The following is a 23,788-nucleotide window of genomic DNA, read 5'->3' on the forward strand; positions in this document are numbered from 1 at the left end:
GCCTCTCTTTCTTCTCTGTTCCTGAGAGGTCAGAAGACCAAGATATGAAACAGCATCTTGGAGAAGGTAAAGGGGACGCTGGAACAGGAAAGTGTGGTTGAAGTGTGTGACATTGACAGCTCCACCATTGCAGGCACCAGTCATGGTAAGTCAGCTCACCTTTACATTTTCCACATAGTGTAATGTTTGTAATTCCTCAAAACATCAAAACAAATCAGAATCCATTAACATGCTTGCAGGACCTTGCCAATGCATTGTGAGAGTTGTAGTACACCATAGCTGCATGCCCTGTCCATCAGCATCATGTTACACACATGAAGCCGGGTCTGGTGGCTTAGTGTACTATGCGACCACTGTATAGGCCTGTGTTCGACCTCATTGCCACAGGTTTGACATCCTAGCGGGTCCACTCAGCCTTTCATCTCTCTAAGGTCGATAAAATGAGTACAGTTGAGTTGGGTAACTATAAACATTTGTTATTCAATGCCAAGATACCCTTCTGGGTGAACATGCGCTTTTCAAATACACATGTTATGAAGCATTGTTACAACAATACTTTGAACAGACATAAACCATTTATTTACACTAACTATATACATGCATTTCATTAGTTCACACCCAGGATATGCCAGAAACAATTGAGGCTGAAGAAGCTACAGTCACACAGTGAAATGGAGGCCAGCACATCAGCAACCTCTATGCCCATCAATCCAATTCCAACTGCTAGGGGAAGAACCGTTCCACCACTTCCTGGCTTTGTGGACGGTGATGAGGGACAAACTCAAAGCAGAGACACCAACATATCTGGACACACAGGCACCTTAGAGCCCAGCCAGCTACGGTCCACAATGACCATGTTCCAGACGACATGGCAGATAGCACTCCTTTGTTTGGGGGCCTGGAGATGTCCATCATCTTCGTGCACCACCTGCAAACAAAACAAATTAAGACTATCAGTAGGCAGCTGGGTACAGAGACACAGGCACAAGCAATACCTGGCATGCTTTGATGCCTTCACCCATTTCATCAATCGATTGGCAGTAGCCACAACTCTTGTAAAGGGCACTGGCTCCATTTAGAATGGCATTGGGCATTGTTGTCAGGATGTTGCCTGTGGTGACCACAGCACTTGAGAACATATAGACCCACAATCTCTCTGTCACTAACATACTGTTGCCAAGAGAGTGAATACAGCTCTAGCATAAGTGCCACATCTATGCAGGAGGTGTGCTGTACCATGCGTACACGTCAGAACACTTCTGGGTCTGACATGTCTCTTCTCCCACAGGCCAGTGATTCTAACGAGGCACCCAAACCCAGAAGAAGTGAGAACCCTGAACACTCAGAGTCATGAGTCCCCTGTTTATTTGTTTGTAATGGCACACTTTGTTGCCTAGTTGACACAATGTTGCATCCACAATAAATGCAGTTGCTTTAGGAGAGTGACATTATTGCAACAACCTGAATAAAAGGTGATCTTTCTATTATGCACCATGCATTACCATCCTGTGTGTTGTCCATTTCTTAGATGTTGTAATGACTCTTACCTCAAAAATAGTTGTTGGTGATATCTATGTGTCGTTCACCACTGTCTGCTGCACATGTCCCGTTTTGCTGCACCTGTAGTGGTGGTAAATCATCACCTGAGTCAGATTCCTCCTCAGTGTTGATGTTGTGCAGACCCTTCCTCATGGCGATGTGTAGCATGGCATATGTGGTGATGATCTTACAGCACATGTGAGGTCTGTACAGCACTGCTCCCCCAGTCGTGTGGAGGCAGCAAAACCTGGACTTCAGTATCCTGAAGATCCTCTCAATGATGGAGTGCATTGTCTTGTGTGCCCTGTTGCACTGCCTCTCTCTTCTTGTTCTAGGAGTCAGGTGTGATGTGAGAATCCAGGGACACAAGGCGTATGCACTGTCTCCTTAAGGGCATGAGAAGGAATAGCAGGAGGTCACATTACACATACAGGTCTGCCCACTGTATTCATGGAGTCAAGTAAGAAACCAAGTAAGAAACATTTGCCAAATTCACACAGTGATAGTCTGTTTTGTATACCACTGTGGTTGTGGCAGGACATGAAGGAGTCATGGGTGCTGCTTGGGAATCTGGCCATGAGGTCTGTTATGATACATGTGGCATCACCCAGTACCTGCACATTGAGTGAGTACGGGCTTTTCCTGTTTCTATATATGTCGTAATTTGCTGAATGGGGGACATCTGGCAATATGTGTCCCATCAACATAGCCGATGACACTCAGGAACTGTGCTACTCAGTAAAACATTAGTTTGGTCTGTTGCAGATACTGGGGTGTTTGGAGAATAAATGTATGGGTTAACCTTGCTAACCATGATGCCACATCCGTGAACAAACCTAGAAAAAGCACTTTGTGACATCCCACGTCCACTGCTATGACCCCATGGTAACTGCTAGATGCTAGGAGGTGTAGGCAGCACAATACCTGCACATGTGATGGGATTGCATTTCTCTGGAGTGTTGGGATCTGTAGCTGAGGTTGTAACTCAGCAATAACTTCCAGGATTACCTCACTACTGAATGTATAGATCTTAATTATCTCCTCCTCTCTCTGTTCAAACAGGGTGACCTTCACCCTACATATCCTCTCGTGTCTCCTTCTCTGCCTGCCAGCCCAAATCCTCATCCTCCTTGCTAAAACATACAGGGTTGGCATTCTGAAAGAGGCTGATGCATTTTGGGTGTTTTTTCATAGTTTGCACGTGGTCACCACTAGATCTAGATTGATGGTAATTGGATTTCCTAAATAGCCATTTTGTGACTATTCACAATTAGGAAATCCTGTGTACATGCGGTTAGTGAGTCGCCTTTTAAAAATTGCTATTAGCGATTTCCTGTTCTGTGATTTCCAAAATGCGATTCCAACTGGATAAAAATCAAATTTTTCACCACTGCAAATGCCTTTCGTATATAATGAAATCCCATTTCGCATCTCCTAATGGCCCAAAATTGCGACCTGCATCTTTAGGAAAAGCCAAATGCCTTTGTACATATGGGCCCATGTCCCTACCTTCAATCAATCACTGCATTTGTAAAGCGCGCTACATAACCACGAGGGTCTCAAGGCGCTGGGGAGGGGGGGGTGCTACTGGTCGAAGAGCCAGGTCTTGAGGAGTCTTCTGAAGGCCAGCAGGTCCTGGGTCTGTCGTAGGAAGGTGGGGAGAGTATTCCAGGTCTTGGCGGCTAGGTAGGAGAAGGATCTGCCGCCGGCGGTGGTTTTTCAGATGCGGGGGACTGTGGCGAGGGCGAGGTTGGCTGAGCGGAGGCTTCGGGTGGGGGTGTAGAAGCTGAGTCGGTTGTTGAGGTAGGTGGGTCCGGTGTTGTGCAGTGCTTTGTGTGCGTGGATCAGGAGCTTGAAGGTGATACTTTTGTTGACGGGGAGCCAGTGCAGGCCTCTCAGGTGAAGTGTGATGTGGCTGTGGCGGGGGACATCGAGGATGAGTCGGGCCGAGGTGTTCTGGATGCGTTGGAGTCGTCTCAGGAGCTTGTTTGTAATTCCTGAGTAGAGGGTGTTCCGTAGTCGTTGGTGATGAGGGCCTGGGTAACGTTTTTTCTCGTGTCGAGGGGGATCCATTTGAAGATCCTGCGGAGGGTGTTGAAGCAGGACGCGGAGACGGCGTTGACTTGCCTGGTCATGGAGAAAATGGAGTCGAGGATGACCCCCAGGTTGCGTGCGTGGTCTGTGGGTTCCGGGGCTGTGCCTAGTGACGTGGGCCACCAAGAGTCGTCCCAGGCTGATGGGGTGGGTCCGAGAATGAGGACCTCCGTCTTGTCTGAATTCAGCTTCAGTCTGCTGTCCTTCATCCAGTCGGCTACGGCCTTCATTCCTCGGTGGAGGTTAGCTTTGGCGGTGTGGGGATCTTCGGTGAGGGATATGATCAGCTGGGTGTCGTCGGCGTATTAGATGATGTTGAGGTTGTGTTGTCGTGCGACGTGGGCGAGGGGGGCCATGTAGATATTGAACAATGTCGGGCTGAGGGAGGATCCCTGTGGGACGCCGCAGATGATCTCAGTGGTTTTGGAGCGGAAGGGTGGGAGGCGGATGCTCTGGATTCTGCTGGAGAGGAAGGATGTGGTCCAGGCCAGGGCCTTCTCTTGGATACCGGCGTCATGGAGGCGTGCTGATAGGGTGCGGTGGCAGACCGTGTCAAAGGCTGCTGATAGGTCCAGGAGGATGAGGGCGGCTGTTTCTCCTTTTTCCATCAGGGTCCGGATGTCATCAGTGGCGGCGATGAGGGCGGTCTCGGTGCTGTGGTTACTGCGAAAACCCGATTGGGAAGGGTCCAGGATGTTGTTGACTTCGAGGTAGCGGGTCAGCTGTTTGTTGACAATCTTCTCGGTCACTTTTGCCGGGAAAGGGAGCAGGGAGATGGGCCGGAAGCTCTTGAGGTCCTTGGGGTCCGCCTTGGGCTTCTTCAGAAGGGCATTGATCTCGGCGTGCTTCCAGCTTTCTGGGAAGGTTGCTGTCTCGAAGGAACAGTTGATTGTTTTCCGGAGGTGGGGCGCGATGGCTGCGCTGGCTTTGTTGAAGACGTGGTGAGGGCAGGGGTCCGATTGGGATCCGGAGTGGATGGAGTTCATGGTTTTGATGGTGTCTTCGTCGCTGACGCTGGACCAGACGGTCAGGCTACTGGTGTGAGTGGTAGTCGCAGGGGTGGTGGACTCGGTGGTGGGTGCGGGGGGTCGGGCTTGAAGCGGTCGTGGATGTCGGTGATCTTGCGGTGGAAGAAGGTGGCCAGGGAGTCGCACAGGTCTTGAGATGACGGGATGTCATTGGTGATGGAGCTGGGGATAGAGAGTTCTTTCACGATGCTGAAGAGCTCTTTGGTGCTGTGTGCGTTGTTGTCTAGGCGGTCCTTGAAGGTGGTCTTCTCGGCGGTCCTGATGAGTTGGTGATGTCTGCGGGTGGCGCTCTTGAGGGCTGTGTGGTTGTCTGGTGTTCAGTCGTGGAGCCATTTCTTCTCCAGCTTCCGACAGGTGTGCTTGGAGATCCGGAGGTCCTCGGTGAACCAGGCGGCTTTCTTGTTGGTGTGGTTGGTTGTAAAGGTCTTGAGAGGGGCGAGGGTGTTGGCGCAGTCATTGATCCACTGTGTGAGGTTGGTCGCGGTGGTGTCTGGGTCGGTGGGGTCGGTGGGTGGTCTCAGGGCGAGGGCGGTAGTCAGTTGGTCCTCGGTGACCTTGCCCCAGCAGCGGCGTGGTAGCTGTTGGGTGCGGTGGTGTGTGGTGGGTTTTCTGAAGGTGAAGTGGACGCATCTGTGGTCGGTCCAGTGTGGTTCGGTGGTGTGGTTGAAGGAGATGTGGGGGCTTGCAGAGAAGATGGGGTCGAGCGTGTGTCCAGCGGCGTGAGTGGGTGTCGTTACAAGCTGTTTGAGTCCGAGGTTGTCGATCAGGGCGGTGGAGTTGACGTCGTTGTTGTTCTCGAGGTGGAAGTTCAGGTCCCCGAGGAGGATGTAGTCTGTGGAAGCGAGGGCATGGGTGCTGATGAGGTCGGCGATGGTGTCACTGAACTGTGGGCGGGGTCCGGGAGGTCTGTAGATGAGAGTTCCTCTGAGGGTGGTGTTGGGGTCGGTGTGGATTTGGAAGTGCATGTGCTCGGCGGTGGTGAGGGTGTCATCGGTGTTCGTTGAGATTTTGATGGAGTCTTTGTGGATGATGGCGATTCCTCCTCCCACTCCGTTGGTACGGTCTCTGTGGGAGATCTTGTAGCCCTGTGGGATGGCTATGGCGATGTCTGGTGCTGAGGTGACGTTCAGCCAGGTCTCCGTCAGGAAGGCGACGTCAGGGGCGGTGGAGTCTAGGAGGTCCCAAAGTTCGATGGCGTGCTTGCGAGCGGAGCGGGTGTTGAGGAGGATGCAGCGGAGGTGGTTGGGCTCTCTGGCTGGTGGTGTGGAGGGTTGGATGTTGGTGAATCTGCAGTTCCGGCAGGTGAAAGGCCCCTGGGTGCGTTTCGGGGTGGCCCGGTAGGAGGAGTGGTCTTGTCTGGTGTTGAGTGCGTGGAGGGTGCTTGCGTCGTAGTGCAGTCTGGCGTTGCGGGGGGTGCGAGTTCCAGGGGTTCTGGTGCTGGGTGCGGTCCAGGCGCGGACGGGCGCAGACAGGCTTGCCTTAGGTGCGCCAGCGGCGCGCCAGCGGCGCGCCCGCTTCGCGGCCTCCATATTGAGGGCAGAGGGAGGGAGGAGCAGCTGGGAGGTGGAACCGTGGCGGCCAATGGGAGTAAAGGGGGCGGGGCAGCAGGGGCTCAGCAGCAAGGGAAAAACCCGGTGAAAAACCCGGGGAAAAAACGGTGGGAAAAGACGGCGGGAGAGGGACAACAGAGCACAGGGGTACAGAAAGCAAAACACAGGGGCACAGAATGAAAAAACAAAGTGGCACAGAAGCCAAGCGCAGGGGTACAGAAAAAAGGGAGCGAGTAGTCAGGCGGCAAAAGCGGCAACGGAGGTTCAACCCACAGGGGGCTGCGTGGCAGATGGGGGGAGCAACCTACCTTGGGGACTATCTTTAAGCAATTTTTCACATAATGTAAGAAGCCTTGTAAAGGCCAATTGCTTGACATGTGAGTTTAAACCCCTGTGACGGACATGCATTTATATGAACCTTTCAGATTCAGGTATATTGTATTGTCTCTTGATATTGTCAAATGGCTTTATCTGACCATTATGACATAAAGACTAAAGACATTTAGTCAAATGCCAATTCCGAAAGGAGTTTATATTTGTGGCTGGCATAAATTCTGAATTTAAGCAGATTAGTTATAAAATGATAGGAAGACAATCCTAGGCTCCTAACTACCCTGTCCCATATTGCGAGTGTGACCCGGGTGACCGGGAAGGAATACAAGTACAATGTTTCTGAGAGGCACAGCGGGGAACCTGCCACCTGCCACAGGGGATCACAGCACGTAAATGATTAAAGTAAAACCATTGTTTTGCATTTGCTACATTTCACCATTCCACCAGGTACCGTAGGTGGGCAGCTTGGTAGTAGGACAGAATAAGTGGGTTTGCCCAGCTGCCATGTTAGGTTGGGCAATACAGTGTCTTGATTGTTTTTCTTCTGGTTTTCCAGTGCTAGATGAATTGATTGATTGCTGTATCTGTTTTAGTATTGTGCCATCTTGTAAAAGCTGTTAGGAGGTAGTGGAGTAAATCGAGCCTGCTTGCGTTTGTATCTTGATTAATTCTTGTTTGGGTGGTGCATTGTTGATTTGCTTTTTGGTCTTGAACATGCTTACTCTGAGGGGCTGCGTTTTTTAGTTTTATGGAGTTTATATTGAAGTTTTTGTTTCTGACACAAGATTTTTTAAGGATTCATTCATTGGACCGAATATTATCATATGTTCTCTATTAGTTATATGTCCTGATGGTGACCCTGTAAACAGCTAGGGGGTCATAACTCCTTCAACTCTTTTTGAAGGCAATTGGATATGAGCCATTAGCGTTTTTTGTTTGCAATGACTTAGTGTGGTCTTTATTGTTTGAAGTATGGATCCATTGTTCTGTGTCCAAACACTGTGGAGCTATTTTTAATGGTTTATAAGTGATTTCTGCACAATTCTATTTTCTTTTTCATTATATTGTGTGTTGGTACCTTCTTTTATTTTATTTAAATCTGTTTTGATTTATTGAGTCTCCTGGAACTACTGTGGTTAATAATACATTTAGTATTGTGCCTGACACAGCCAGAGGAATGGTCTGGAATAAATATAAGATTGTGGGCAGTATGTCCATCCGTAACAGCACAACCCTACCTACCCAAGAAAAATGGATCCTATGTCAATACTGAAAGTCTTTTTTCAAGTCTGTTGGTAGCTACTCAAAATTCAGATTCACAATGTGACAAGTAGTATTACCCAGCCTAATACACAAGTATGTATCTCTGCAGGTAGCCCAATCTAATGACATTTTTTTATTCAAGGTTTCCACTTGTTGTGGCAAGGAGGGTAGAACAAGAGCTTCTTAATTGGCAATAATTATTTAGAAGACTGAGGGTCAGAGTTAGACCTTGGCGGGTGGGTTACTCTGTCACAATGGTGAGGGATATCTCGTTTTCCCTAGGTCAGTTCAATTTATGTGAATGAGTTATTAAGTATTATCCATACACTGGAAGCTCACCGATTGGGGTCTATTGTGTCTGACATAAGAGACGTTACTGTAGGAAAGTACCATCTTGCCTGGCATGTTACCCCCATATTTCACTGTATATATGTTGTTTTAGTGTATGTGTCACTGGGACCCTGCCAGCCAGGGCCCCAGTGCTCATAAGTGTGTCCTGTATGTGTTCCCTGTGTGATGACTAACTGTCTCACTGAGGCTCTGTTAACCAGAACCTCAGTGGTTATGCTCTCTCTGCTTTCCAAATTGTCACTAACAGGCTAGTGACCAATTTTACCAATTCACATTGGCATACTGGAACACCCTTATAATTCCCTAGTATATGGTACTGAGGTACCCAGGGTATTGGGGTTCCAGGAGATCCCTATGGGCTGCAGCATTTATTTTGCCACCCATAGGGAGCTCTGACAATTCTTACGCAGGCCTGCCACTGCAGCCTGAGTGAAATAACGTCCACGTTATTTCACAGCCATTTACCACTGCACTTAAGTAACTTATAAGTCACCTATATGTCTAACCTTTACCTGGTAAAGGTTGGGTGCTAAGTTACTTAGTGTGTGGGCACCCTGGAACTAGCCAAGGTGCCCCCACATCGTTCAGGGCAAATTCCCCGGACTTTGTGAGTGCGGGGACACCATTACACGTGTGCACTGTACATAGGTCACTACCTATGTACAGCGTCACAATGGTAACTCCGAACATGGCCATGTAACATGTCTAAGATCATGGAATTGTCACCCCAATGCCATTCTGGCATTGGGGAGACAATTCCATGATCCCCCGAGTCTCTAGCACAGACCCGGGTACTGCCAAACTACCTTTCCCGGGGTTTCACTGCAGCTGCTGCTGCTGCCAACCCCTCAGACAGGTTATTGTCCTCCTGGGGTCCAGCCAGGCTTGGCCCAGGAAGGCACAACAAAGGACTTCCTCAGAGAGAGGGTGTTACACCCTCTCCCTTTGGAAAAAGGTGTCAGGGCTGGGGAGGAGTAGCCTCCCCCAGCCTCTGGAAATGCTTTGATGGGCACAGATGGTGCCCATCTCTGCATAAGCCAGTCTACACCAGTTCAGGGATCCCCCAGCCCTGCTCTGGCGTGAAACTGGACAAAGGAAAGGGGAGTGACCACTCTTCTGACCTGCACCTCCCAGGGGAGGTGCCCAGAGCTCCTCCAGTGTGCTCCAGACCTCTGCCATCTTGGAAACAGAGGTGCTGCTGGCACACTGGACTGCTCTGAGTGGCCAGTGCCAGCAGGTGACGTCAGAGACTCCTTCTGATAGGCTCTTACCTGTGTTGCTAGCCTATCCTCCTTCCTAGGTAGCCAAACCTCCGTTTCTGGTTATTTAGGGTCTCTGCTTTGGAGAATTCTTTAGATAACGAATGCAGGAGCTCATCAGAGTTCCTCTGCATCTCTCTCTTCACCTTCTGCCAAAGGATCGACCGCTGACTGCTCAGGACGCCTGCAAAATCGCAACAAAGTAGCAAAGACGACTACTGCAACCTTGTATCGCTGATCCTGACGCCTTCTCGACTGTTTTCCTGGTGGTGCATGCTCTGGGGGTAGTCTGCCTCCTCTCTGCACTAGGAGCTCTGAAAAAATCTCCCGTGGGTCAACGGAATCTTCCCCCTGCAACCGCAGGCAACAAAAGACTGCATCACCGGTCCTCTGGGTCCCCTCTCAGCACGACGAGCGTGGTCCCTGGAACTCAGCAACTCTGTCCAAGTGACTCCCACAGTCCAGTGACTCTTCAGTTCAAGTTTGGTGGAGGTAAGTCCTTGCCTCCCCACGCTAGACTGCATTGCTGGGTACTGCGTGATTTGCAGCTGCTCCGGCTCCTGTGCACTCTTCCAGGATTTCCTTTGTGCACAGCCAAGCCTGGGTCCCCGACACTCTAACCTGCAGTGCACAACCTCCTGAGTTGTACTCCGGCGTCGTGGGACTCCCTTTTGTGTCTTCGGGTGAGCTCCGGTTCACTCCTCTTCGTAGTGCCTGTTCCGGCACTTCTGCGGGTGCTGCCTGCTCCTGTGAGGGCTCCCTGACTTGCTGGGCGCCCCCTCTGTCTCCTCATCCAAGTGGCGACAGCCTGGTCCGTCCTGGGCCACAGCAGCATCCAAAAACACTAACTGCGACCCTTGCAGTTAGCAAGGCTTGTTTGCGGTCTTTCTGTGTGGGAACAACTCTGCAAGCTTCTTCACGACGTGGGACATCCATCCTCCAAAGGGGAAGTTTCTAGCCCTCTTCGTTCTTGCAGAATCCACAGCTTCTACCATCCGGTGGCAGCTTCTTTGCACCCTCAGCTGGCATTTCCTGGGCATCTGCCCAATCTCGACTTTGTCGCGACTCTTGGACTTGGTCCCCTTGTTCCACAGGTACTCTCGTCCGGAAATCCACTTTGGTTGCATTGCTGGTGTTGGTCTTCCTTGCAGAATTCCCCTATCACGACTTCTGTGCTCTCTGGGGAATATAGGTGCACTTTACACCTACTTTTCAGGGTCTTGGGGTGGGCTATTTTTCTAACCCTCACTGTTTTCTTACAGTCCCAGCGACCCTCTACAAGCTCACATAGGTTTGGGGTCCATTTGTGGTTCGCATTCCACTTTTGGAGTATATGGTTTGTGTTGCCCCTATACCTATGTGCTCCTATTGCAATCTACTGGAACTTTACATTGCTTGCATTACTTCCTTTTGCTATTACTGTATATTTTTGGTATTGTGTACATATATCTCGTGTATATTTGGCATCCTCATACTGAGGGTACTCACTGAGATACTTTTGGCATATTGTCATAAAAATAAAGTACCTTTATTTTTAGCATATCTGTGTATTGTGTTTTCTTATGATATTGTGCATATGACACCAGTGGTATAGTAGGAGCTTTGCATGTCTCCTAGTTCAGCCTAAGCTGCTCTGCTATAGCTACCTTCTATCAGCCTAAGCTGCTAGAAACACCTCTTCTACACTAATAAGGGATAACTGGACCTGGTACAGAGTGTAAGTATCCCTTGGTACCCACTACAAGCCAGGCCAGCCTCTTACATTGGTTGTGCAGCGGTGGGATAAGTACTTGCAACTACTTACCACTTTGTCATTTTGTACTTTTCATAAGAGAAAAATATACAAAACAAGTTCAGTGTATGTACACCTAACCAAAAAGTTTTGCTTTTCTTCTCTTACTCTATTTGCTAAGTGCTGAAAAGTACCTCTAAAACTTTCAAAAAGTTTCTAAAAAGTTGAAAAAGTTTTTTTTCTGTTTCCTTAAAAAGTCCTGAAACTTTTTCTTTCTTTTATCTGTCCCTAAACCTTTTCTATCATGTCTGGCACAGGTCCTACTCTTGATCTGGTCAGCACAGCTTATGACCACCTTAGCTGGAAAGGGTTGAGGAGTCTCTGCATTGATAGAGGTTTAGGGGTAGGGAAGAATCCCTCTAGAGAATTGTTATCTAACATGCTCATTGAGAATGATAAGGCCTTAGCTGGCACATCAGTTGAGAAGTTAGGAGATGGTTCACAGTCTGACTCTGGGGCACCCCCAGTAAGAATGTTAGATGGCATCCTTCCCAACCTGCCCCTTAGCAGACCACCTAGCATAACTGGTACTAATGTGAGCTCTCATCACAGTAGGGATGTCATTCCTGCAGGCCAGGTTGTTAGGGTGCCAACTGTTAGGGACAGGTCTCCCTCTGTTCATTCACATCATTCTTCTGTGTCAAAGCATGCCCAACCCCCCCACCCTGATGACAGAATGTTAGAAAGGGAGCTCAATAGATTGAGAGTGGAAGAGTCCAGGCTGAAGCTTAAACAGCAACAGCTGGCTCTAGACAGGGAATCTTTAGACTTAGAAAAAGAAAGACAGAAGTTGGGGTTTAGACCCCATGGTGGCAGCAGCAGTATTCCAGATAGTAATCCTGTAAAAGAGCATGATTCTAGGAATCTGCATAAGATAGTTCCCCCTTACAAGGAGGGGGATGACATTAACAAGTGGTTTGCTGCACGTGAGAGGGCCTGTGTTGTACAGGGGGTCCCTCAAAGGCAGTGGGCTGCTATCCTATGGCTATCTTTCAGTGGAAAGGGTAGGGATAGGCTCCTTACTGTGAAGGAAAGTGATGCCAATAATTTTACAGTTTTGAAGAATGCACTCTTGGATGGATTTGGCTTAACCACTGAACAATACAGGATTAAGTTCAGAGAAACCAGAAAAGAGTCCTCACAAGACTGGGTAGACTTTGTTGACTATTCAGTGAAGGCCTTGGAGGGGTGGTTACATGGCAGTAAAGTTTCTGACTATGGAAGCCTGTATAATCTGATCCTGAGAGAGCATATTCTGAAAAACTGTGTGTCTGATTTGTTACACCAATATCTAGTGGACTCAGATCTGACCTCTCCCCAAGAATTGGGAAAGAAGGCAGACAAATGGGTCAGAACAAGAGTGAACAGAAAAGTTCATACAGGAGGTGACAAGGATGGCAAGAAGAAGGATGGTAAGTCTTCAGACAAGGGTGGGGACAAATCTAAAAATGAGTCTTCATCAGGCCCACAAAAACACTCTGGTGGGGGTGGTGGGTCCAAATCCTCTTCTAATCAAGTAAAGAAACCATGGTGCTATTTATGTAAAGTAAAAGGCCATTGGACAACTGATGCCAGTTGTCCAAAGAAAAGCACCAAGCCTCCCACTACCACAACCCCTACTGCTACATCTAGTGCCCCTAGTAATAGCAGTGGTGGTGGGAGCAAACCTACTAATAGCCAATCTAAGGGAGTAGCTGGGCTCACTTTTGGTAATTTAGTTGGGGTTGGTCTTGTTAGGGAGACCACAGAGGCTGTGCTAGTCTCTGAAGGTGCCATTGATTTGGCCACCTTGGTTGCTTGTCCCCTTAATATGGATAAGTACAAGCAACTTCCCCTAATAAATGGTATTGAGGTTCAGGCCTACAGGGACACAGGTGCCAGTGTTACCATGGTAATAGATAAACTGGTACACCCTGAACAACACCTACTTGGTCACCAGTACCAAGTGACAGACGCTCATAACAACACTCTTAGCCACCCCATGGCTGTTGTGAATCTCAACTGGGGGGAGGTTACTGGTCCAAAGAAAGTTGTGGTTGCCTCAGATTTACCTGTAGACTGTCTACTAGGGAATGATTTAGAGACATCAGCTTGGGCAGAAGTGGAGTTGGAGGCTCATGCAGCAATGCTGGGCATTCCTGGGCATATTTTTGCTTTGACAAGAGCTCAGGCCAAAAAGCAAAAATGACAGGGTGACTTGGATCCTGGAACAATGGACCAAGTGCTCCCTAAAGCTAGGGGTAGTAAGGGTAAATCCCTACCCACTATCCCTCCCTCTACAGATGATTCAACTTCTGAGGAAGAAGAATTTCCCCCCTGTGCAGAACCTTCACCAGAGGAGCTGGAAGCAGACACTGTTGAGCTTTTGGGTGGAGGGGGGCCTGCCAGGGAGGAGCTGAGTGTGGCACAGCAAACCTGTCCCACATTAGAGGGTCTAAGACAGCAAGCTGTCAAACAGCAAAATGGGGATGTCAGTGACTCACATAGAGTTTACTGGGAGGACAACCTCTTGTATACAGAGGCAAGGGACCCTAAACCTGGAGCAGCCAGGAGATTGGTCATTCCCCTGCAATACAGAGAGTTCCTCCTAACTCTAGCCCACGACATTCCCTTGGCTGGACATTTAGGACAAATTAAAACATGGGAAAGGCTTGTCCCCCTGTTTTATAGGCCTAGAATGTCAGAGGACACAAAAGATTTTTGTAAGTCCTGTGTCACCTGTCAAGCCAGTGGCAAGACTGGTGGCACCCCAAAGGCTCCCCTTATTCCACTGCCTGTGGTTGGGGTTCCCTTTGAAAGGGTAGGGGTTGACATAGTTGGCCCCCTTGACCCTCCTACTGCTTCAGGCAATAGGTTTATCTTGGTGGTAGTGGACCATGCCACAAGATATCCTGAAGCAATTCCTCTAAGGACCACTACAGCACCTGCAGTGGCAAAAGCCCTCCTGGGAATCTTTTCCAGGGTGGGTTTCCCAAAAGAGGTGGTATCAGACAGAGGTAGCAAATTTATGTCTGCATACTTGAAGGCCATGTGGAAAGAATGTGGTGTAACATACAAATTCACCACACCTTATCATCCACAAACAAATGGACTGGTAGAGAGGTTTAATAAAACTCTCAAAGGAATGATAATGGGACTCCCTGAAAAACTCAGGAGGAGATAGGATGTCCTTTTACCTTGCCTCCTTTTTTGCTTACAGGGAGGTACCCCAGAAAGGAGTGGGCTTCAGTCCCTTTGAACTCCTATTTGGACACCCTGTAAGAGGTCCCCTAACACTTGTGAAGGAGGGTTGGGAACAACCTTTAAAAGCTCCTAAGCAAGACATAGTGGACTATGTACTTGGCCTAAGATCCAGAATGGCTGAGTACATGAAAAAGGCCAGTAAAAACCTTCAGGCCAGCCAAGAGCTCCAAAAGCAATGGCATGACCAGAAGGCTGTTCTGATTCAGTACCAACCAGGACAGAAGGTGTGGGCCTTGGAGCCTGTGGCCCCAAGGGCACTCCAAGACAAATGGAGTGGACCCCACATTATTGTTGAAAAGAAGGGAGAAGTCACCTACTTAGTTGACTTGGGCACTGCCAGGAGTCCCCTTAGGGTGCTCCATGTCAATCGCCTAAAACCCTACTATGACAGGGCTGATCTCACCCTGCTCATGGCAACAGATGAAGGACAGGAAGAAGAGAGTGACCCTCTCCCTGATCTCTTCTCTTCCACAGAACAAGATGCTCTAGTGGAAGGTGTAGTTTTAGCAGATTGTCTTACTGCTGAGCAGAAAGACCACTGCATAAATCTCCTGGGTCAGTTTTCTGAACTCTTTTCTACTGTGCCAGGCACCACTTCTTGGTGTGAGCACACTATAGATACTGGAGACAGCATGCCTGTCAAAAGTAAGATCTATAGGCAGCCTGACCATGTCAGAGACTGCATAAAACAAGAGGTTCAGAAAATGCTTGAACTGGGAGTGGTTGAGCACTCTGAAAGTCCATGGGCCTCTCCTGTGGTGCTTGTACCAAAGCCTCACTCTAAAGATGGGAAAAGAGCGATGAGGTTTTGTGTAGATTACAGAGGTCTCAACCAGGTAACTAAAACTGATGCTCACCCTATACCCAGGGCAGATGAGCTCATAGATACACTGGCATCTGCCAAGTATCTAAGCACCTTTGATTTGACTGCAGGGTATTGGCAGATCAAGTTATCAGAGGATGCTAAATCAAAAACTGCATTTTCGACTATTGGAGGGCACTACCAATTCACAGTAATGCCCTTTGGGTTGAAAAATGCACCTGCCACTTTTCAGAGGTTGGTGAATACAGTCCTGCAAGGGTTGGAGGCTTTTAGTGTAGCATATCTAGATTATATATCTGGCTTTAGCTCCATCTGGGATGATCACCTGGTCCACCTATGGAAAGTTTTGGAAGCCCTGCAAAAGGCAGGCCTCACTATCAAGGCTTCAAAGTGCCAGATAGGGCAGGGGAAAGTGGTTTATCTGGGACACCTTGTAGGGGGAGAACAGATTGCACCACTTCAGGGGAAAATCCAAACTATCATAGATTGGGTTCCCCCTACAACTCAGACCCAGGTGAAAGCCTTCTTAGGCCTCACTGGGTATTACAGGAGGTTCATAAAGAACTATGGCTCCATAGCAGCCCCTCTTAATGACCTCACTTCTAAGAAAATGCCTAAAAAAGGTATTGTGGACAGCTAGCTGTCAGAAAGCTTTTGAGGAGCTCAAACAGGCCATGTGCACTGCACCTGTCCTAAAAAGCCCATGTTACTCCAAGAACTTCATTGTTCAAACTGATGCATCTGAATTAGGGGTAGGGGCAGTCTTATAACAACTCAATTCTGAGGGCCAGGATCAACCTCATGCTTTTATCAGCAGGAGGTTGACCCCTAGAGAAAAGTGTTGGTCTGCCATAGAGAGGGAGGCCTTTGCTGTGGTCTGGGCACTGAAGAAGTTGAGGCCATACCTGCTTGGCACTCACTTCATTGTTCAGACAGACCACAAACCTCTACTTTGGCTAAAACAAATGAAAGGTGAAAACCCTAAATTGTTGAGGTGGTCCATATCTCTACAGGGAATGGACTATACAGTGGAACATAGACCTGGGAGTACCCACTCCAATGCAGATGGACTCTCCAGATATTTCCACTTAGACAATGAAGACTCATCAGGTCATGGCTAGTCTTATTGTCCTTCGTTTGGGGGGGGGGGTTGTGTAGGAAAGTACCATCTTGCCTGGCATGTTACCCCCATATTTCACTGTATATATGTTGTTTTAGTTGTATGTGTCACTGGGACCCTGCCAGCCAGGGTCCCAGTGCTCATTAATGTGTGCCCTGTATGTGTTCCCTGTGTGATGACTAACTGTCTCACTGAGGCTCTGCTAACCAGAACCTCAGTGGTTATGCTCTCTCTGCTTTCCAAATTGTCACTAACAGGCTAGTGACCAATTTTACCAATTCACATTGGCATACTGGAACACCCTTATAATTCCCTAGTATATGGTACTGAGGTACCCAGGGTATTGAGGTTCCAGGAGATCCCTATGGGCTGCAGCATTTCTTTTGCCACCCCTAGGGAGCTCTGACAATTCTTACACAGGCCTGCCACTGCAGCCTGAGTGAAATAACGTCCACGTTATTTCACAGCCATTTACCACTGCACTTAAGTAACTTATAAGTCACCTATATGTCTAACCTTTACCTGGTAATGGTTGGGTGCTAAGTTACTTAGTGTGTGGGCACCCTGGCACTAGCCAAGGTGCCCCCACATCGTTCAGGGCAAATTCCCCGGACTTTGTGAGTGCAGGGACACCATTACACACGTGCACTGTACATAGGTCACTACCTATGTACAGCGTCACAATGGTAACTCCGAACATGGCCATGTAACATGTCTAAGATCATGGAATTGTCAATTCCATGATTCCATGATTCCATGATCCCCCGAGTCTCTAGCACAGACCCGGGTACTGCCAAACTACCTTTCCCGGGGTTTCACTGCAGCTGCTGCCAACCCCTCAGACAGGTTTCTGCCCTCCTGGGGTCCAGCCAGGCTTGGCCCAGGAAGGCAGAACAAAGGACTTCCTCAGAGAGAGGGTGTTACACCCTCTCCCTTTGGAAAAAGGTGTCAGAGCTGGGGAGGAGTAGCCTCCCCCAGCCTCTGGAAATGCTTTGATGGGCACAGATGGTGCCCATCTCTGCATAAGCCAGTCTACACCGGTTCAGGGATCCCCCAGCCCTGCTCTGGCGCAAAACTGGACAAAGGAAAGGGGAGTGACCACTCCCCTGACCTGCACCTCCCAGGGGAGGTGCCCAGAGCTCCTCCAGTGTGCTCCAGACCTCTGCCATCTTGGAAACAGAGGTGCTGCTGGCACACTGGACTGCTCTGAGTGGCCAGTGCCAGCAGGTGACGTCAGAGACTCCTCCTGATAGGCTCTTACCTGTGTTGCTAGCCTATCCTCCTTCCTAGGTAGCCAAACCTCCTTTTCTAGTTATTTAGGGTCTCTGCTTTGGGGAATTCTTTAGATAACGAATGCAAGAGCTCATCAGAGTTCCTCTGCATCTCTCTGTTCACCTTCTGCCAAAGGATCGACCGCTGACTGCTCAGGTCGCCTGCAAAACCGCAACAAAGTAGCAAAGACGACTACTGCAACCTTGTATCGCTGATCCTGCCGCCTTCTTAACTGTTTTCCTGGTGCTGCATGGTCTGGGGGTAGCCTGCCTCCTCTCTGCACTAGGAGCTCTGAAGAAATCTCCCGTGGGTCGACGGAATCTTCCCCCTGCAACCGCAGGCAACAAAAGACTGCATCACCGGTCCTCTGGGTCCCCTCTCAGCACGACGAGCGTGGTCCCTGGAACTCAGCAACTCTGTCCAAGTGACTCCCACAGTCCAGTGACTCTTCAGTCCAAGTTTGGTGGAGGTAAGTCCTTGCCTCCCCACGCTAGACTGAATTGCTGGGTACCGCGTGATTTGCAGCTGCTCCGGCTCCTGTGCACTCTTCCAGGATTTCCTTCGTGCACAGCCAAGCCTGTGTCCCCATACCTTAACCTGCAGTGCACAACCTCCTGAGTTGTCCTCCGGCGTCGTGGGACTCCCTTTTGTGTCTTCGGGTGAGCTCCGGTTCACTCCTCTCCGTAGTGCCTGTTCCGGCACTTCTGCGGGTGCTGCCTGCTCCTGTGAGGGCTCCCTGACTTGCTGAGCGCCCCCTCTGTCTCCTCATCCAAGTGGCGACATCCTGGTCCCTCCTGGGCCATAGCAGCATCCAAAAACCCTAACCGCGACCCTTGCAGCTAGCAAGGCTTGTTTGCGGTCTTTCTGCGTGGGAACACCTCTGCAAGCTTCTTCACGACGTGGGACATCCATCCTCCAAAGGGGAAGTTTCTAGCCCTCTTCGTTCTTGCAGAATCCACAGCTTCTACCATCCGGTGGCAGCTTCTTTGCACCCTCAGCTGGCATTTCCTGGGCATCTGCCCAATCTCGACTTTGTCGTGACTCTTGGACTTGGTCCCCTTGTTCCACAGGTACTCTCGTCCGGAAATCCACTTTGGTTGCATTGCTGGTGTTGGTCTTCCTTGCAGAATTCCCCTATCACGACTTCTGTGCTCTCTGGGGAATATAGGTGCACTTTACACCTACTTTTCATGGTCTTGGGGTGCGCTATTTTTCTAGCCCTCACTGTTTCCTTACAGTCCCAGCGACCCTCTACAAGCTCACATAGGTTTGGGGTCCATTTGTGGTTCGCATTCCACTTTTGGAGTATATGGTTTGTGTTGCCCCTATACCTATGTGCTCCTATTGCAATCTACTGTAACTTTACATTGCTTGCATTACTTCCTTTTGCTATTACTGTATATTTTTGGTATTGTGTACATATATCTTGTGTATATTTGGCATCCTCATACTGAGGGTACTCACTGAGATACTTTTGGCATATTGTCAAAAAAATAAAGTACCTTTATTTTTAGTATATCTGTGTATTGTGTTTTCTTATGATATTGTGCATATGACACCAGTGGTATAGTAGGAGCTCTGCATGTCTCCTAGTTCAGCCTAAGCTGCTCTGTTATAGGTACCTTCTATCAGCCTAAGCTGCTAGAAACACCTCTTCTACGCTGATAAGGGATAACTGGACCTGGTACAGAGTGTAATGTACCCCTTGGTACCCACTACAAGCCAGGCCAGCCTCCTACAGTTACGTCATTAGGCTAGTATGCCCTTAAAATTTTTAATGTCTAGGGTCAGAAGCAATGTAGGTCAGTAGGACGAGCAACATTTGTGGTTGTTTCCTTGATCACGATCACCACTTTGCTCATTGGGGGTGTTATCTCTCCAGTGTGCCCAAGCTGTTAACAAGTCTAGTCAGAATAGGGGCCAGGACAGGGGCCAGTTTGGGACAAAACATCCTATAGAAGGCAGCAGAATAGTCATCAGAATAGTCATTGGTTAAGCTTGCCAATAGCTGATACAACTTCCTACATTAAAATTCAGTGGCGGCTGCCACTGAAAAGGGGTAGCAGTTCGGGACAAGGTGCGATGGGGGGGTGTTTAAAAAAAAAAAAAAAGACCTTAGATGGGAGAGGCGTTCGTTTCCCCTCTGTCCTCTTCCCGGCTGCACAGGCTCCCAGCCAATCACGACACTGCTGTCACCTGCAACAGCAGTGTTATGATTGGTCTGAGCGGCTTGCTTCGCCGCTTGGACTGGGAATGGGAGCCTGGCATGTTCTCCACTCGGCTGTGCAATACAGCCAGGTAGAGATCATGCAAAGTGTGCCAGCCAAGCAGACATGCGCTCCTATTGTGGTGCAAAGCCCTTCTCCGGCCCCCTCCCTTCAGACCCGCCCACCTCGCCACTTACTACAAGGAAAAATAAAATGATAATAATCTAGTGTACTTTATTATCATTTTATTTTTCCTTTTGGAAAATCCAGAGGGGCGACACTCCTCTACCTTAGCAGAGGAGCCACCACTGTTAAAATGGGATCCTCTAACAGGTCCAAATGATCTCCGGGAGCTACCTGTTTGAGATTTATCCTTGTGGCAACCCGAGGCCTTTCTAGGTTCCAGGTGACAGATCTCTAAGCCCAGGAGATGGAAGTCTGTGACCTGGTGAACCTTGTGCGTATTCAGTGCTCACCCTGTCACCTCCTGATGTCTGCTGGACCCCATCTCCTTGTTTACCTCCTGCTGTCTTTCTCTGCTCGCCTCCTGCTCTCTGCTGATTCCTTTCTGTCTACTCAGTCACCTCCTCGGGTCTCTGTGCCCCACTTGCTTCTACTCACCTCCTGCTCACTCCTGGCCCCCTTCTCTCTGTTCACCTTCCTCTGTCCCACCCGCACTCCCTCCCCGCTCTCTGCTCACCTCCTGCTCGCACTGCCCCCTTTCTCTTTGTGCACCTCCTTCTACCCCGTCCTCCCCTTTGCTCACCTCCTGCTCGCTTCAGCCCACCCTTGTTGCTGCTCACTCTCTTCTAAATTCGTTCTCCTCCTCTATGCACACCTTACTACCTCCACCTGCTCAGTACTCACCCGCCTTAGTGGGCTAACGAAACTTGAGGGGGCCCTGCAAAGTACGCGGAAGCCACTCCCCCAGACCTTCCACCTACCACTTTTGCTGAAGGGGGGCCCTGGAGCTCATCCCCCCATTCCCTCCGCACCGCGGGGGCTCATCTTAAACCACTGACCCACCGTCTCTTGCTGCAGGTTCTTGTACTTTGCCCTGCCCCCTGCTCAGCCCCCACCCTCCGGCATTATGCTCCCTCCTGCAGCGCTAATCTCGCCCTCCTGCTTCATGCCAACATCTTCTCTCTGTTTCTCTTTCTCTCGTGCGCCATGTTCTCGCATCCCTCCGCCCTGCACCCTCCTGTTCCTCGCTCGCCATGCAGTCCTGCCCGCACCACCACGCCCCACCACCCCTCTTCACAGCTGTCACAGCTCCAGACATCTGGATCTCCTCTGATCCTCCCCCTCAGTGCTATCACTCGGGCAGCCAGCCAGGACATTGGGCAGAAGAAGCCCCTCATTTCCGCTAAACGGAATGAAAAATACAATTTCTGTAAAAATAAAAGGCTTCTGCAACCGAAAAACTCATGGGAAGCAGAAGGGGACGAATCAAGAGATTGCTCACCAGGCTGGCCCAGACTGACGCTCATGGAAAACATTCACTCCGGGAAGCCATAGGTTGGGGGTTACCGGTTCGGAAGTAGTAAGGGGGTGGAGTTCTGAAAAGCGCAGTCAGGCAGTCAATTGATACATTTTTTAAAAATCTGCCATAAGAAATTGGCAACACAGATACATGTGATTGTAAATTTGTCCTGGCTTAATTGGTCACAAAAAGGCTATATACGTTAAGGCACCTAGTGCAGACATCTTTATTTGCCTAGCTATTTTCAGGGGATGATAATGGTAAAATACCTCTAAGTCTAAAGGTATCTGTGTTTTGTCTGGTCACAGCCCTGCCTGATAAGGTAGCATAGAGGGTTAAGGTGCATGCTGCAAAGCGCATCTTTTAAGTGCAGACCACAGGTCTGTATTTTATGTAGGTAGCTCACTGGTTTAGTGCCTTTGTCAGAGAAATCCTTTTGTTGCTTGCAGTTTATAAGTTGCAGTCCTGATATAGCCCAGTGAGCTATAAACTGACATCAGGGAACTTCATGTAAACATCAAGGCAGTCTTTCGTTATTCTAAGTTTCCTTTGGTAATAAAAAAAGTTATTTTACAGGCAAGCCCAGCAACTGTATTACTTTTTAAATCCTGACTATGTTTCGCTAGACCATGAACTCTTAAAATATAGGGGCAGATTTAAGAGCCATATGTGCCACATTAGCATAATTTTTTACGCTAATGTTGATGGACGAGGCCAAAATCGCTGCGCCACATCTACAAATTGGCGCAATGCACGCATTGTGCCACTTTGTAACTCTTTGCGCTACATGACACCTGCGCCAACCATAATATATTCAAAGGCGGCATTCCCCCGCTATGGGGGGCCAAAAAATGGCATAAAAAAATCTAAGAGATTTCTATGTGTAATTTTTTTCCAGCACTTTTAACGCCTGCTCAGAGCAGGCATTAAAAGGAGGCACACCATTGTTTACAATGGCCTTTGCAGGATTAGCATCAACATTTTTGATGCTAATCCTGCAAAGCTCCGAACTAGCGTCAAAATTTTGATGCTAGTTCTCTAACTGCCGCCATGATGCGCCGTATCTTAGATATGGCACACACATGGTGGCGTTAGGAGAGCACTAATTGTCACAAGAAAAGTGGCACTGCACTGGTTGCAGCTTCACTTTTCTTAAATCTGGGCCATAATGTCTACCAGCAAGGACAATATGTGACTCCTACACCTTTTGACCCTCGTTGTCTTATGTAACATTATCTGTACATTTATTTATCCACTTGTATGATTTTGTGACTCTGTATAGAAAGAGAGAGTGTGCATGTGTGTTGTAAAGCGCCCTGACACCTTACATTGAGATAGGAAGTGCTATAAAGGAAATTAAATAAAAATAATTTATATAATTATTAGTATAATTACACATATCTTACATACTTACAGGGCATGCAATGTCTTTTACATACAGAGTTTGAACAAACAAGACATGGCCGAGGAGAGCCAAAATGCCTACGACTAGGGAACTGCTGGAGGCATTGTGGTATTGGTGAGGGAGACAGGTCGCGAGGGAGCTATCGCGGATGCCGTCCCATAGGCGATACTGGAGGGAGAGAGCCGGGACGTGAAGCAGCTGTTGTGGATGCCATCCGGAAGGCGGTACCAGAGAGTGGGACAAGACAAGTTGCAGGGGGCCTGAAGACCCCAGACAACACAGAGGGCCACTTTTGAAGCAAAGCGTCCTGTATGCTCCTGGAGGAGTGTGGCTTTCCCAGTTACACAATTGCCTCCTGGAGAATTTTTACAAAGGGAACGCTAGAACGGGAGGCGGGTGGTAAAGTTGGGGATATTGATAAAATTAACACCACATGGGTATTTAAAAAACCCAGCACACCCACTTGCATGACTTTCTACAGTCTTCCACCTACCTATTTGATTGTGGGGACTTTTCGGGGAGCACTTATTTCTTGAGTTTGAGTGTGACTTGAGGAATTCCCCCACCCCCAGTTACTTATGCCTGAGATGGTCACTAAAGAACATCATCTCACCTAAGTTAGGTAAAAAGACAATGCCGCTTCTGGTGAATTTACCAGAAGCTCATGAAGCATTGAACTTTAAAGTTGTTGGATATCAAGTAGGAAAAGGGGAAAAACTTACAGAATCACACAATCTTTGAACTCAACTGAGCACTGTCTATCTAATAGCTGTGAGGTAGATAGGATAGATAGGAAAGCGATCCTAACAAAACACTTACCAGTGGCCTATTTTCTTCTTCCGAGGTGCGTACCCTGTCCCGGGGGCCCTGACTCTGTCGTACCTGAAGGAAGAAGGGAAGAATCATCGTTAATACTAGTTTTGTACCTGTCAGAACCACGGGCTCAATTTTCTCCATGGACGTCGAGCCAACAGTGGGAGCCTGCGAGATCTGCCCAAACTTAATGCCCAAACTTAGTTCTCAAGC

At 48.9% G+C, this 23,788-nt stretch overlaps 2 long non-coding RNA genes across 2 annotated transcripts in view; one reads left to right on the plus strand and one right to left on the minus strand.

Moving 5' to 3' along the window:
• The window catches only part of LOC138266664 (uncharacterized), a 197,746-nt gene that overhangs the window by 146,712 nt on the left and 27,246 nt on the right, over positions 1-23,788 (plus strand). The window lies entirely within an intron of this gene.
• On the minus strand, positions 557-23,646 carry LOC138266663 (uncharacterized). The gene is made up of 2 exons (XR_011199606.1): positions 23,582-23,646; positions 557-928 (listed from the first exon to the last, which is right to left on the minus strand). It is a non-coding gene; the product is annotated as an uncharacterized lncRNA (long non-coding RNA).

The sequence above is a fragment of the Pleurodeles waltl genome, chromosome 11 (genome assembly GCF_031143425.1).
Source record: "Pleurodeles waltl isolate 20211129_DDA chromosome 11, aPleWal1.hap1.20221129, whole genome shotgun sequence".
In the NCBI taxonomy this organism is placed as follows: Eukaryota; Metazoa; Chordata; class Amphibia; order Caudata; family Salamandridae; genus Pleurodeles; species Pleurodeles waltl.